The sequence below is a fragment of the Solea solea genome, chromosome 6 (assembly GCF_958295425.1).
Source record: "Solea solea chromosome 6, fSolSol10.1, whole genome shotgun sequence".
Lineage (NCBI taxonomy): Eukaryota > Metazoa > Chordata > Actinopteri > Pleuronectiformes > Soleidae > Solea > Solea solea.
In genome coordinates, this window is record NC_081139.1 from 14,236,754 (window position 1) to 14,252,082 (window position 15,329).

General features: G+C 40.4%; 1 protein-coding gene across 4 annotated transcripts in view; it reads right to left on the minus strand.

The window, feature by feature from the left end:
- iqsec1b (IQ motif and Sec7 domain ArfGEF 1b) overlaps nt 1-15,329 on the minus strand; it is a 159,691-nt gene that overhangs the window by 75,741 nt on the left and 68,621 nt on the right. The gene's annotated exons all lie outside the window — the stretch shown is intronic.

Below are 15,329 nucleotides of genomic sequence, written 5' to 3' on the forward strand. Positions count from 1 at the left end.
ACTAGTGCTTAAGGCACGATTTTGTTGTGCAACAAGAGGGAATTTAAAAGGGGAAAAAAAGTGTATGCAATACTTTCCCTCTTTATTACTTTCTGAATCTAAACATTTAACATTTAACGATTTAAAGGGTTGATACGTGATGTTTAAACAAGTGACCTGGTATATTTTCACAAGTCAAATCCTTGAATTATTTGACTTCTTTTGAAAATACAACGTTATGAAATCACACCTTGTACTATGTTCTGCTCTGCTGCTGTAAATCAGTTTTCATGTCATCAGTGCTTCATGCCCCACACCATGAAAAGCATTTCTGCTCTCACACATAACCAAGCAAGGATTACCTCAATGTAAAGGGGCCTACACAGACAGCACACGCACTGTGCTACTGTACTGAGAAGGGGAAAGGGGATTGGTCTTCTGGTCTCTATGGAAACCATTGGGTAAGTTGAGGGCAGGTCTACAGAGGGAAATGCGTGAAGGAATGAAATCCTTTTTGCACTTCTCATCCAGAGCTAATGAATCTTCCACAGCTAAGAGACCACTGTAAAATAATGACTGGGCAGGTGCATCTTAATCATATTCACATTTCACATTGATTGCGATTTACATGGTGAATATTCTGTTAAAGAAATTGGGCAAAAGCCTTTACTTTATACTGTAATTCCCCACGATTGTTTTGTGCTCAGTGTTCTCTTCCCTATTGGCCACTGCTTTTTGTTCCTTTCTATTAACTGAAAAAGAAATCTCCAGTCATGTGTCTAAACTGCGCTTATAGTTTGCGTTACCTCACCTATAATGTGTAGCTTGTTTTCCCCATTTCCAGACACCTGCCGTGTTAATGACCATTAATACGCACACAGACAGATAACATATCATGTGAAAACACAGTACATGTCCAAACCCAGCTGGACCCGTCTAGGGTCAGTGCTTGGGTGTCCACGCTCCAGCGCACAGCCATGTGCTACCTCTGCCAGCAAGAACAGATGGCTTTATGTGTAGGTTCATGATCTACTGATTTTGACTAAGTGACTAAGTGAGAAGTAAATTGAGATGTACAATTGCTTGTTAACTCATCACTGGCGTGTGTGTAACTGTTATAGAGTAACTAGAAGATTCTCCGGTTTTCTCCCACAGTCCAAAAACATGCAGATTTGGTAATTGGGCAAATTGGACACTTGAAAGTGACAGTGTGAGTGTGAGAGCGGATGGTTGTTTGTCTCTGTGATGGACTGGAGACCTATCCTTTCGCTCTGTGTCAGCTGGGATTGGCACCAGCACAAGTGACTGTGATGTGGACGATAAAGCAGTAGAAGATGGGTGTGAGTGAGCAATGCCCCATCATTATTATCATCATCTCTGCTTCTGTCCACACAGAGAGCAATGCAGCCCTGGAGTCCTAAACTACAATGGAGCCAGCAGTGAGTGTTTCTAAACTTCTTTTTATGTGCTCTTTCAATCTGGGGCAATGTGCATGGCAGACATAACTGAAGCACATAAATATAATACTGTGTGGAGTAAGGTCTCGTCTTGTATTTTTCCTTCTCCTCCTTGTCTTAAGGCCTCCTGGAAGGTCGTGAACCCTTGGCTATTAGAAACCACTGATGTAGACGGCACACACTGTCTGCTTGCACAACACTTTAAAAGCGCTTCTGCCAACCATCAGGGTTGTCACTGCAGTGACAAGGACGTGGCCCTTCAGCAGTTTCCCTCCAATGGACACTGTCAGTGATGTTTGTTGGAAATGCAGCCAAGTCTGAGGTAAAGCTGCAGGGGCCTGCAAAAGCAGCAGTTTTATTTTAGAGCAGCTCAAGTACCAAATTCTATCAGTCGCTTACAAACTAAGTTATTGTCAGCTCAAACAGCAACACACAGGCAAACAGCCCCATATTAAGTAGTGAAAGTGCCTAAGTATCTGTTAATGGACCTGTCTCAGGAGTAAGAGGCAGGTGGGATCTCAGTTGTCACTCGTAATAAAAAGACTAGAGGAGGAGCAATTCGCGGCACGTCAGGGAAACACGGTCTTGTACTGTTTGAGGTAAAATTGCCTTTTCTCTCTTTAGAAAAACACGTCAAAGCGGCAGATGAGGATTTATTTAGGATTTAATGATGGCATCTCAACCATGCCTTCCATCTATAACATGGGGCTGATTTGCAATTCTCTGGAAGATGCATTTTGTAAAGCAGAGACAAGGAATGGAGGGTGGAGTTATTCACTATTGTGAGACCAAAAGAACGCTGTAAATAAGCAGCTCCGCTCAGCAAATAACATGACGGCTGAATACGCTTTGCATGTATCACATAGCGTCGCACTCGGGCTACACATTTCTCACAGGAATACACACCGTACAGAACATGGCTCTCGATTTTGGCATGACAAGGGCTGGGACAGACGGAAATGTAGAAACATCAATCACAGGCGAGGCCTTTAACTGTCACGATAATAGTGATGACTGAATGCAAAGATCCTCTATTTCTGCTCTCCTGAGAGTCGCTGACATTCAGCACCAGTCTACTTAGGCACAAACTGTAGTCATCACTGTCATGGCTGCAGGTCCGTGAGCCTCTCTCCCCTTTGCGCTCTGTTTAGTCTTAGAATGCGACTGATCCATATGGGAGATGTTTTCTGTCTGCTTACAAACAGGGAGACGATGTAGGGCAGGGGTTGCCAGTTTGACAAGTAGTGCTGCAGTGGATGCTGCATGTGCTCACTATATGGTGTATTTGATTTGTCAAACCCCTCCCTCAGCTGCAGAGAATGAGTAGAAACCCCCATGGGCCATCATCCTGTTTCTACAGCACAAACAGCAGGCATCTGGAGAGACATCCTGACTGAAATGACTCTGACAGCCACGTCTCTAGTTTGATTCATTGACAGACTTGGAAGTGTGTTTTGAGTATCGAAAGCTATCTGCCACCAACAAAATGGAGGCTGAGGTTGATGATGCTGAGAGGACATTATTAATAAAGTATGGTCTGGACTCATGGTAAATGAGTTATGAGCCATTAGTACTACGATCACAGCAACACATAAAAAGAGGAAGCCTCCACAGAGCACGTTCGTGTAGTTGATAGAAACATTGAGATGTGGGAGAAAAAAAAACAGTGGGCTTCTGGGACTGTGCATTGCATGTTGACAATAACAGATGTTTCCATGCATGTGGAAACTGTGTTCCTTGTGACGATCCTGTTGTGGACACAAACGCCTATGTTGACTCCAGGTAGAGAAACTGTACAACTCGGAAAATCACGAAAGTTGTTATTAAGCCACTCCTATCTCTGTGTCTCTCTCCTCTGGCTGTCCATCTAAAGCCAAACTGGACTGTCACTATTCAGATCAGTTTAGTCATTTAACTGAATAAAGAAAAAGAAACAAAATGCAGCTCCTGTGTCCTTAGCATGGGAGCTGTAAAGGTTGGATGGTGCAGTAGAGAAAAGTCAAACAAAGACAAATAAATAGTTTCTAGGCTGACCTGATGCAGAGGCCAGAGAGGAGGATAATATGCACACATGGAGATTAAGTATTTGGAAATGCAATGCATCAGTTTGTTTTGAGATGAGGAACAAATACCCTTCACTATATTTAAAAGTAAACTTGCCTTAGACACTGGGGGCATTGGAATGTATCAAAGGAATGAGTGTTGTACGTTACAGTCTTTGTAAACCGGGGTTCAGGTGAAGGTCTTGGTTTCTTTCAGCAGGACATTGACACAGATAAGATATCAAACAGCATAAAAGAAGGTGTGAAAGGGAGGGGATGAACTGACAGAAACCGCCTGGCAACAAGGTCCTTACCTACAGTATGTCCTACTGAAAACCTTTGTTTGCAAAAGGTTCGGCAGATAAATATTATTGAAGGATGATATGTCATCACAGCGAAATAATCTGGTTCACAGAAGCGGTCCACTCACTGTCTCCAGCTTTATCCTCCACATGAAGGTCACAGTCGGAGCCAATCCCAACTGACATAGGGCGAAAGGCGTGGCACACCCTGGTGACAAACAACCAGTCACTCTCATATACAGTTACCAATTAACCTCTGCATGTGTTGTTACTATGGGAGGAAACCAGAGTAACCAGAGAAAACCCACACGTACACGGGGAGAACATGCAAACTACACACAGAAAGGCCATTCGCCCATGATATTGGCTCATTCTGATAATATTGTGAATATAAGAAGTGTCTATAACTTTGACCAGCGCTGTAGGTATTTACTGTACTTAAATTAAATTCCTTGTGATATGGAGTTAAAATATTTACTACACTGCATTTGATTCACATGGCACAGACATTAAGCAATAGTTCAGATTTTTAGTGTGGTGGTATGAGGTAATGCCACATTTTCAACACCGTATTTGCTTGTGCACCACCATTTGAAAAAAAAACAAAAAAACTTATATGTGCCTAAATAAATAATGCATGTGTCATTAACTTGGTCTGACCAGTCCAGTCAGAAACAAGATTACAATGTGTTACTGCAGCATGCACATTTTAAACAAGCGTCAAGAGTTAATTTGTTTGTTGTCAGTTATGTAATTTCACTGAATGGCCAGATGACTTTAATAATAGTATAAGTGGATTGTAAGGTGAGGAACTTGCAGTCCCGATATGTCTGTGGGCTTGTGTGGTCACAGTCTGGAATCAGGAAAAGTACCAACAGAGGGCAGTGTGTTTTCACTCAGTGTGGCATGTCCCACATGTTCCACTGGACCTCTCAGAAATCAGAAATAGGACGGTGTCAACACATTGTATTTCATTATGGTTGATGTTGGGCCAAAGGCCCATGTGAATCATTCATTTACAGTCTCATTGCATGGAGACATCCCTGTCTCTAAAACTACTCTACTGGCCTCTCACGTGTACATTTTGTTGATGCTTCATTGAATTTCTGCGTTTCATCCATAGCTTATGTTCTCAGAGATGACCTCCTGACCTACAGGTCGAAACCTCTGGCTGTGTGTGATGTGTGAAACTGAGGCATGGGTGTAGAGTTTGTTGGTGAACAGTAGAATCAAGCTCAGAAATGTATCCCTCCCCTCCACACAGAGGCGTGTGTGCTGATTGACACACAGTGACACCGTGGAAAAATTGAATATTCAACTATGCAAATTCCATTCATGGGCTATTGCTCTGTGCCACGTCATTTCAAATATGCATATGGTGGTAAGTATTGGTTGCGGTGCAATTTAATTTAAATTATTAGGGGGATAACTATCACATACGTGTATATTCTGTAAAGAGTTAACTCGCAGCTATATGGACAATTGCATAACATCACATCACATCCAAGTGAGACAGTGTCAGCTCAGGAAAGTGGTATAACCAGTCTGTTCTCCCAGAAAAAGTATGCTAATTAACTGTTCTGCAAACCATATGAAACACTACATTAGGACATTCTGTCAGAAAAAAATAGTTTCAAACATAATGTATTTGAGTTCTCACAAGTAAGTGAAGGGTCCATATGGTGGTGTGATAAAAAAGTGAGCCAGAGCAAAAAATGTCAACTAAGCTGCAAATCACAGTTCATGACCTGATCGAGGTTAACAGTTGGATTAAGGAGCCAATCTTTAGGGAAGCCACTTATTTCCACATCAAACGAGTCCTCAGTTGTGCTTGGTTTGTCACATAAAGACGGTGAAGTTAAAACTGTTGGTTGTTAATTACCAAGTCGATAATTACATCCCCTAATGTAAATGACTTCTTTAGAAGCACTTAATGTATGGTGAGAAACACCCTTGCTGGCTAATTACATCATTGCTGCCAATAAGAACCATTACAAAAAGACTTATGATTAGAAAAAGAATAAAAAAGCCCAGAACAGAACTCATAGAGAGAACTACAATTTCAACACCATGTTACGTGCCAACAAAAGATCAGCGTCTCACTGAACGATACAAGCCATAACTTTAGGTGTCATGGATTATAATTCTCCCTGCAAATATAATATTTAAAAAAAAAAAAAAAAACCTGCATACTTCACCAAAGGTCTTGAACTGACGATTAATTAATGTACAATTTTCAGCCACAAATCCTGTAGAGTACTTTAAGAGGTGCAAATGTGAGAGTGAAAAAATGTGTGCGCAACAAGCCCAGAATAAATTATGGCTTGTGTCAGATTTATTTGTGACATTTACAGAAACAGACGCTCTGCCAAACACACGTAGGCATCGTATGCGGGACACAATTCTTCCAGGGAAGCGGAGCATGAGCCAGACTCTGTGACTGAAAGACCACTGCACTGTGATACATGGAGTCACAACAAACAATATGGTATATATTCAATGTGCTTATACATTATTCTTCATTTTTCATTTCATTTTGTCACGTGGGATTCAACGTTTACATTTTAAGGGTGAAGTTGTACACCTTATTCCAGCGGGAGTTTTAAGGTACGAACCAGATATGAGAGGTTCTGCTTTTGTGTTTTCTTCCAAGGTTGATTATAGCAGGACTCCTGGGATTATGTTTTAGCCATGCTAAAGAGCACCTTTCCTCTCTTGTTAACTGTATGCACATGTTGTGCTTTATTCTCTTGAGCTGCATGGGTTTCAGTGAAAAAAAGTACGATTGTCTCATTCATATAATCATGTATCATTCATACAACACATCGTAAACAAGCAAAGGTGACACAATGGCACCCTAGCTGCATCTCTGCATAAAGGGAGCTTGATTCTGTGCTCAGTATGTGATCAAATGTTTTGTTCTAGCTTCAGCTAAATTCCACTAAAACCTGCTCTTTGACAGTGACGAGCAGCATGCACAGTGTTCTCAGACACTCTTCCGCCTCATCTCCAGTGGGCAGAACAGGAAGCTGCTTCTCTCAGGTCTGTCAAGCCACTACCACTAACCTCACTGTGTACACACACTATCTCCTCATCCCATTAAAGTCATGTCACAGCCAGACAACGATGTAATGATGATTAAAATGACACTAATCGAAATAGCGAATGGTGACCATTATCATTACAGTTAATTATCTCACACTGCAGTACACAGGAAGTGTGACAGCGAGCTGTCACAGGCAGGCGAACAAAGAGAGGAGCAATAACCTGAATCAAAATAATGGAGAGTGAGACTTCACAAGAAGCATATCTGAATATTTCCCTCTGATTCTATCAGCAGAGGATTTATAGTGATACACAGTCGATCTGACACAAGCGCAGGCTCTTAGGGCTCCTTTAATGTTCAGGAATGATTTGAAGCACAGATGCTTGCAGCAGCAACGAGAGGTTGTTATTTAAGATTGTGCATCATGAAAACAACTTCATCCTATTTTTTTCCAGGCGTGTGTGTGTGTGTGTGTGTGTGTGTGTCTCCTGCTGACTGTTGTGACAAGAGGAAACAAAGGATGTGTTAAGAGTCGTCAGTCAGCAGATTGTACATGGCCTTCAAATCAAATCACAATTGAACAATGTTCAAGGTCAATGGCAAGAACAACTTCATCTTTAAAAGGATCTAATCCAATTTGGCCTTGACTCCTGCCCTCTAGCCCTCATGGAGTCTTTGTGAGGGATGGGAAACCTCATTGTTGGACCAGTAACCCAGTCAAACGATCAATCTGGCCATGAACCTGGAAAAGCCTTCTGGCCCATTATGTTCTGTGGGAGAGAAAGGAGCTGGGAGAACAAATAGTAGTGCTGTCTTTCACTGCTGCTATCCACTGCTGAATTTGATTCTGAAGCTGGTAAACAGGACGAGACATAACGATATGTTAAAATAACAATTTACAGCAAACCCTGACTGAAATTCCAAGCATTTAAAATACAGTAATAAGTTACATTGATCCGATCCAACAACAAAAACATAACAACTTTAACATACATGTTATCAGCTCACTAGCATGTGTGCAAGTGAGCTGGGTTCCCACAGTGATCTCGTGTTCAAGTGTGTTTTTATCATTATTGTATTTAATTGAATTAAAAAGGCAAACACTCCAGTGCAGAACTTCTGTTCTGTCACCCTGGACTTAACTCTGCGGTCTCTACATGACCTACTTGTCTCTCTCCACAGTCCTCCCCACTCTCACACAAAGAGAGAGGAGAGAGAGAGAGAGAGAGAGAGAGAAGAAGCGGCGCTATCTTCTTTGCAAGATATTGGATTTTAGTTTCTAGGGTAATTTGGTAAGTTGTATGTTGTATTGATGTCTTGTGTGTCGCTCATCCAGCCTGCATTCAGAACACTTGGAGCTGTGTGGTGCAGAAACAGCAGCAGCTGTGATTGACACATGTAGGCACAAAGTCAGGGCAATTGTTTAGGGGACTGCTTGATATGCTTTGCATTCAATTGCTGGACACAATATCACATTTGTGAGAAGCTAAAATTACAGGCTAAAGCGGTAGAAAATGGATGGATGGTACATTCTCTCCCTCATGCCCTGCAGTGTTTCCTAGTGCACTCTAGATTTGAGTTTTGGTGGAGTGGTGAAACTGTGGAAACTGAATTGCCCTAAGGGGATAAATAAAGTTATCTGTATCTGTATAAACTCCAAGAATTGTTTTGTTGTTATGTTTATTCACTTTATGGCTATTAAGTCTGTCCATTTGAGATGATGTAGAACACTGTGATTAGTGAAGAAGCATCCGCGTATAATAGAGTGGATTTAAGAAACAATATGAACATCTTAAAAAGGTCATGTCCACTGAAATGGATGGGTTACCTCAACTGGATCTTGTATTTCCTTCAAGCCGCAGTTTATGTCAGTGCCTCTACATCAGGCATGACTTGACCTCGCACCACCCGTACCCCTCTGTTACCCTGTAGAATCGTTTACCCCTTCATACTGCTTAACATCCATTCATTAACAAGATTCAAAATATAACTACACTGATCAACACAGAGAGAGTTGGACGGAGCTGATGGGCTTAATCAGCATTATGTGACCTGTAGTGAACATGACTTAATTGCTTGAGTGAGTAAACAGTCATTTGAGATCTCGTTCAAGTGAGGGGCAGTAAATTGAATCCACTAACACGGGATCTGCTATGCACGGACACACATGCGTTAACATTTCTGGGTCCTTGTAGATATAAAATCCTAAAGCAAATACATTTCTGACGAATAGAAACATGTGCTTTCATCCTCATGGGCTGAATCTTTACTCAAACAAAAAGAGGTCACACTGTGTGCATAACGTATCAGCAACAGTACATCAAAACATGTGATTTGGAAGTAGGCTAATGAATGCAGAGCGTTAGATGATGTTTCCTCTGTTCTTTTCACAGTGAGACGTCAAACTCTGCTCAGATTGAACCAAAACACCATCACTGTGGTTTCTTGTGCTCTGTTGAAACAGAAACACACAAAAAAACGGATTTATTTGCTCGAACTCATAGTTTATTCAATACAGTGTTCAACACTGTCATACATTATATATTATAGAACCTCTGCAGTCTTCTTGTGACGCTCAGAAGAGATAATTAACTCATAAATGGCAGATGTCTTACTATTTTGTAAAATATATAATATATACATATCTTTCCATTAATGATTCATTTTATCTGTAAACATAAGACGAAACAAATCCCATAGTCCTATCTACTGATAATGACTAATTATGAATTATTATTATTAACAGTACATACCCATTAACAATAACAATGAGGCAATGCTCTCCATGCCTGTGACTTTTCTTTTGCTTAAAAAAGTATAAATAACCTGTCGTTAAAGAGGAACTCATCAAAGTTTGTGATGGGTATGAGGCTTTTGAGTCTGATAAATGTCCTCAAGTGATCCCTGGTTAAGTCGCTGTCAGCTGGGGCAGAAGTTTAAAGAGAAAAGTGTGCGAGTGTGGAGTCGGATAGAAAGTTACCAAACGTTCATAGCCTGCTCCTCATCTCTCCCTGACGCTTGAGTTTATGCTATTTCACTTCTAACAAAACATACCTGAACCTCGGGCAGTCAGCGTCTCAGGTACTGGGTTTTGACAGAGAGTGAGAGGAAAATGTGAGGAAGGTTAATGCGTCGGTTTCTGCTGCATTCATTTTTAATATTGTTTTCAAAACTATACATCACAAGTCTGACATTGATGCAAGAGTACAGTGATGAAATTCACTCTGGAAATTCAGCCTACTATGCATTTATCTGTTCTTTAGAATGACAGAAGAATATTCTCGCCTGCCAAAGAGATGATGATGTCAGTTTTGTCAGGTTCCTATCTAAATGAATGGGAAGAGATAATAATGATGAGTGACTTTGCACCAAAGTACAGTTAGAAACTGTGTATTCTTACGCATGAACGATGTGTTTCTACACCGGACTCTCTTGCTTGAGGCTCTTTAAAGTCCAGTGTGTAACATTTAGGAGGGTTATTGGCAGAAACTGAATATGCTTCTCGCGTGGAGGATAAAGCGGTAGAAAACGGATGGATGCAAGTACACATACACAAGCACACTTCTACATAACATACTTCATTACTTAATCTGCTACTGTCGAAGCATACAGCTCGTCAGCAGGTTACCATGATGATCTAAGCCTTGCACGTTTCAAGCCTGCATTTCTATTTACTGTCGTAGAGGTTGACAACATCTTACAGTCACACAGACATTTTAACTCCTCTCGTTTTGAAATCCAAAGCAGGATTACACACGTGCTAATGAAATTTGAGCTACATTGCAGTCTCATTTTTTGGTTGTAGCGAGTGGATCGGCTTCATGCTGTCGCTGTACAAATGACTCTGTGCACTTTACACATCCATCACGACATTCCCTGCATTCAGTCCTTTGAAGTAGAATTAAAGCTCAGTGTACGCTCATGGTTTCCGTCGTCCCACACTGTTTTCCAATTTTTTTTTTTTATATGGGTGTGCAATTTTTAAGCATGAAAAACTATAGCGACCAAATTCACTGCATAAATCATGATGAGACCAAATGTGCGTATACTAAAAATGTACAGACTATTTATAAAAACGTTTCTGTAACATCCAGTTTGACAAGTCGCCTTTCAGATGTGTAGACTTTCATCATTATCTCACTATTTTTACTCAACTTTACTTCCACTCAACATCTTTGAGCTCTTAAACTGCCTTAAACACTCCTAGTCTGTAACCATGGCTACAGTTGATCAAATATCCCACAAAGGGTGGTGATGGGAGTTTTAAATAACTCTTAGCACAACTGAGGCACTCAATGGATTCTTTGTATGGATTTGGAAAAAAAAGGTGATGCAATTTCACGTTATTGGCCAAACTAAGAAGAATGAAGATTGGTTTGAGTTGAACTTGGGCGTGTCAGGCAGGAGTGGCATTTAAAGACTTGCTAACATGAAGCTCTGTCAAAACATGTTGCTGTTAAAATGCTATTACACTTTGTTCTCCTTTTCTTTTCCTTTTGCTGCAGATGTTCTTCAGGAGATTAGGCGCCTTCGTAAATGAGCGAAACACTGACAAACATAGCAGAACAATATGTAACCATTATGGGGATTACTTTGAAAGGGTACAGGTGCATCATGAGGATGTAGCTGATGGTGCCATTGTCTTTTCCAACAATACCGTATCAGAGCTAGTGTGTGGTCTTATTCTCCAGCAAAAAAAAAAGCACTGGTTGTTTGTGTAACAGCTGAGATCAACCTCTGCATGGACCTCTCGCTGCAGAGTAAATTAGGATATTTATCTCTCAGACACAAATGAGGGAATTGTGACATTGTTGTAACACTGCAGAGCTGCTTCTTTAAAGCGCCTGCACTGATTAGCAGCCTTTAAACCTTTTCAGACATTGTGGCAAAATATAAAATTGACAGAGCACAACCACAAACATATATATATTTTTATGCCACCTTCTCCTACTTACATCAAATTTGGCATTTTCATTACCACCATGCAACACATCAACCCACAGGTAACTGAAATACTTGTAGCAGCTTCAAGTGAAGAGAATACAATAGTGAGAGCAAAGCCTTATGGGTAATCAATATCATAATGATGCATTAGAGCCAAAAGGCTGTCTATTTAAGCTTTTAAGGTTATGAACATATACATTAATATCCTCTAGGCCACCTAAGGGTTTGTTGTTGGTGTTTGTCCAAATACTTAAGTTTAATATTATAAGTACAGTTGTTGTTGGATCGATGTATATATATATGTATGTATGTATGTATATATATATATATATATATATATATATATATATATATATTTGGATATAAGTGGATTGAAGTGATATATATATATATATATATATATATATATATATATATATATACTGTATATCACTTCAATCCAAATCAGTAACAAAGAAAATTAAATGAAGAAGAGTAAAAGGTGAATACACAGTTAATTATGTGTTTCATCTTTAAGTGTGTTTGCACAATACATTGAAGACTTTGTTGTATTGATAGTGAAGAACAAATTATATTTACAATGTTTATTGTTATTAAATTATTACCCAGCCCTACCCATACTTTGTTTACAGTCGAACGAGCAATGTGAGACAGAGTCTCCCATCTGTAACTGATTGTTTTTCTGAGTGTCTAATCTCTATTAACAGGCATAAATTACAAAGCCGATGCAGTCAACACGTTTCATCTCTTTCGCGCTCCATTCAGATTGTTGACCGGCACGCAAGAAACCAGTCTGCTCAAAACAAAGTCAGAGGGCTCATGGCCCCCAGATCTTATTCCTTAGAAATAAGGTGAAAAACAATCAATGAAGGCAGACAGCAGACCAAACAATGGAGTACAACCACCACCAAAAACAAATTGTTTCGACTTAAAGAGCCAACGATTCATGCTCACCATCAAGTAAAGTGCCTTTGTAAAAAAAGAAGATTATTAAAACACTACAAAAACATTTTAAAAAAGTAGCTGAATAATTTAATATCATAACTTGCTTGGATATTTTTTTCCTTCAAAGGATAACCATGGGCAGCAAACGTAGCCTGAGAGTTTTATGAAATGGAACGTGTCATCCAAAATGAAGAGGGATGAGAAGAGATCAGCCTTCACTCTGAATGATGTGGAGTCAAGTATGTGTGGATATTGCTTTCAACAGACCAAAGGAAACTCTTGTCATGTGTCAGCTTTTGGAACAATTATTTGACTTTGACTTGAGAAATCCCCAAATGGAGGCAATTATCAAATAGCTAGAGTCACTTTAAAACCGTGCCAGTTTCAAAATCAACTTTGTTTCGCCTTGCTGGGCCAGTGAAATATGAAATTTGCATTTGAGTCAAAAGGACACTTCCTTACATCATCAAATGAGAGAATATCAGCTAAATAGAGGTTAGACCTTGGCCGCAAAGCACAACAGGCATCCAGTGCCTGCTTTACTTACTGTGACCTGTAGCCTCATTACTATGCTGCCCTCCACACATAAGCAATGCCTACATATTGACAAAGAGGGAATGAAAAGCTGTCCATTGCATATTGTATATGGCAGTTATACCATATTTGCCCCGATACTGCACAACAAAGTCTGCCTCTGGCTGGGAGAGAAAATGAAAATGTTTATGCAGCAACTTCCACACTGACAGTTTGATTGGGAAGAATACACTATCTTGACCCCTAGACGTGGCCGTTTATCAGCATGTTCACAGGATGGATGGTGAGCATTATTGCTATCTGATGGCAGCATCTTCAAATTATTTGCCTCAAAGACATGCAGGAAAATGGGCATTTACCACCTGAAGAAGTGTGCCTGGTGCCTACAATTATGGATATTTGCTTGACGGCAGTGTGTGTGCAGCGTGTTCCGCCGTGCACTGACAGACAGGAGAGGATAAAATAAATTGTTCAATCAAATCAGTTCACCCTCAAGTCCAAGGAAAGGATTTCCTGATGGATGTCTTGAAATATCACATATGCAATGCTTAAAATGTAAGCCTGTAACGATACATATCGAAACTGAAACTTTTTAAATTATTATTTAGTTAATATATAAAAAAAGTAATCTTTAATAAATTGAATACAAGTTTTCTCATGAAGACTCTTTCCTCTGCATGTCATCTGACTAGATTTTCCAATCGTATGACGAGTGAGCCAAAGTGTGGCTACTGCTAATTCAACATGTGTGGAGAGGAGGAAACATGGCTAAGGGTTAGGGTTATACGCTGAAATTACGGACTCTACTAGTTTATTTAAGTCAGCAGTGTGGTAGAAAATAGTGATGGTAATCTTGTTTTCCACAAGACCAACAACGTTTTGTTTTAAAAATTTCCCGAGTGACGGGCAAATCATGTAAATGCACGTTCAACGACACCATCCCCCGATTAAGTTAACTGGGACACGGAAGAAACGTCTACCGCCACAGTCTAGAATGAGGGGTCCAAGTATTTGCTCAGTATGATCGTGCCCTTGCAGCCACATCTGTTCCCAGTGAGAGGGTTGTTCTATTGCAGGGGACACTGGGGACATGGGGACAATGTCACAGCACAGAGAGCAAGCCTCTCACCAGACAATGTGGATATGATGGTGTTTCTGAAGAAGTTTAATTTGTGATTTATGGCACAGACAGAAAGTTTGTTTCCTCAGCTTAAATCATCTCCACAAATTGTGTTTATTTGTCTTTTGTTAGTGAAATGTTGCTTTGTTTTTACTTTTTTGTTATTTAACATCTGACTTGCGGCACAGACTGTAAGTCTGTTACCTCAGAGTGTGGAGGAGATTCTTTTTTAACAATAATCAAATAAATGAATTGAACCCTGGGCCAAAAATCATGATGCAAACTGAGCGTGACTATGGTGTAAAATGTGATATTTAAGCTCACAGTGATGAAAACATTTGACCACCAAAATATAATCACCTCCTTTACTCCAAATGAATGTTAGAGCCAACTTTGGAGTCAGTGACCAATAATGCAAACCGCTGGAGGGAAAGCATGACTACAGTGAGAGGCCTGTGGTCAGCGAGTGCTGCATACAACATGTGATGCAACACATTAGCTGATTAACGCTGCATCAGATAATCTTACTGATGCCATGCCAGGCCACTACCCCCTCTGGCATGAACTAACCTCCAGAGTGGTTGCAGTGGCACTGATCAATGTGTGCATGCACACACGACTACAATGATTATGGGGGGGGAGGAACAAAATCAACAAAAAAATATGGAACACAGTGACTTCACTGAAGTCAAACTACAAATACACAAAGTCAGCATCTCACTGTGTGTGTATAAATGGCTGTGTGTGTGTGTGTGGGTGGTGGGGTAATGCTGGTTTCCCCGAGGCTCCAGAGGTTTGAACCATCACTCTATCAATTACAGCTCAGTGCAGCCCCTTCTCTCCTCCCCCCCACAAGGCACTGCGAGACACATTTGAGTGAGATCGACACTATATAACACAGATATGGGGTAGAGACACCACACTGGGCTGTTGCTTTAAAATGCCTCCTGTGAATGGGTG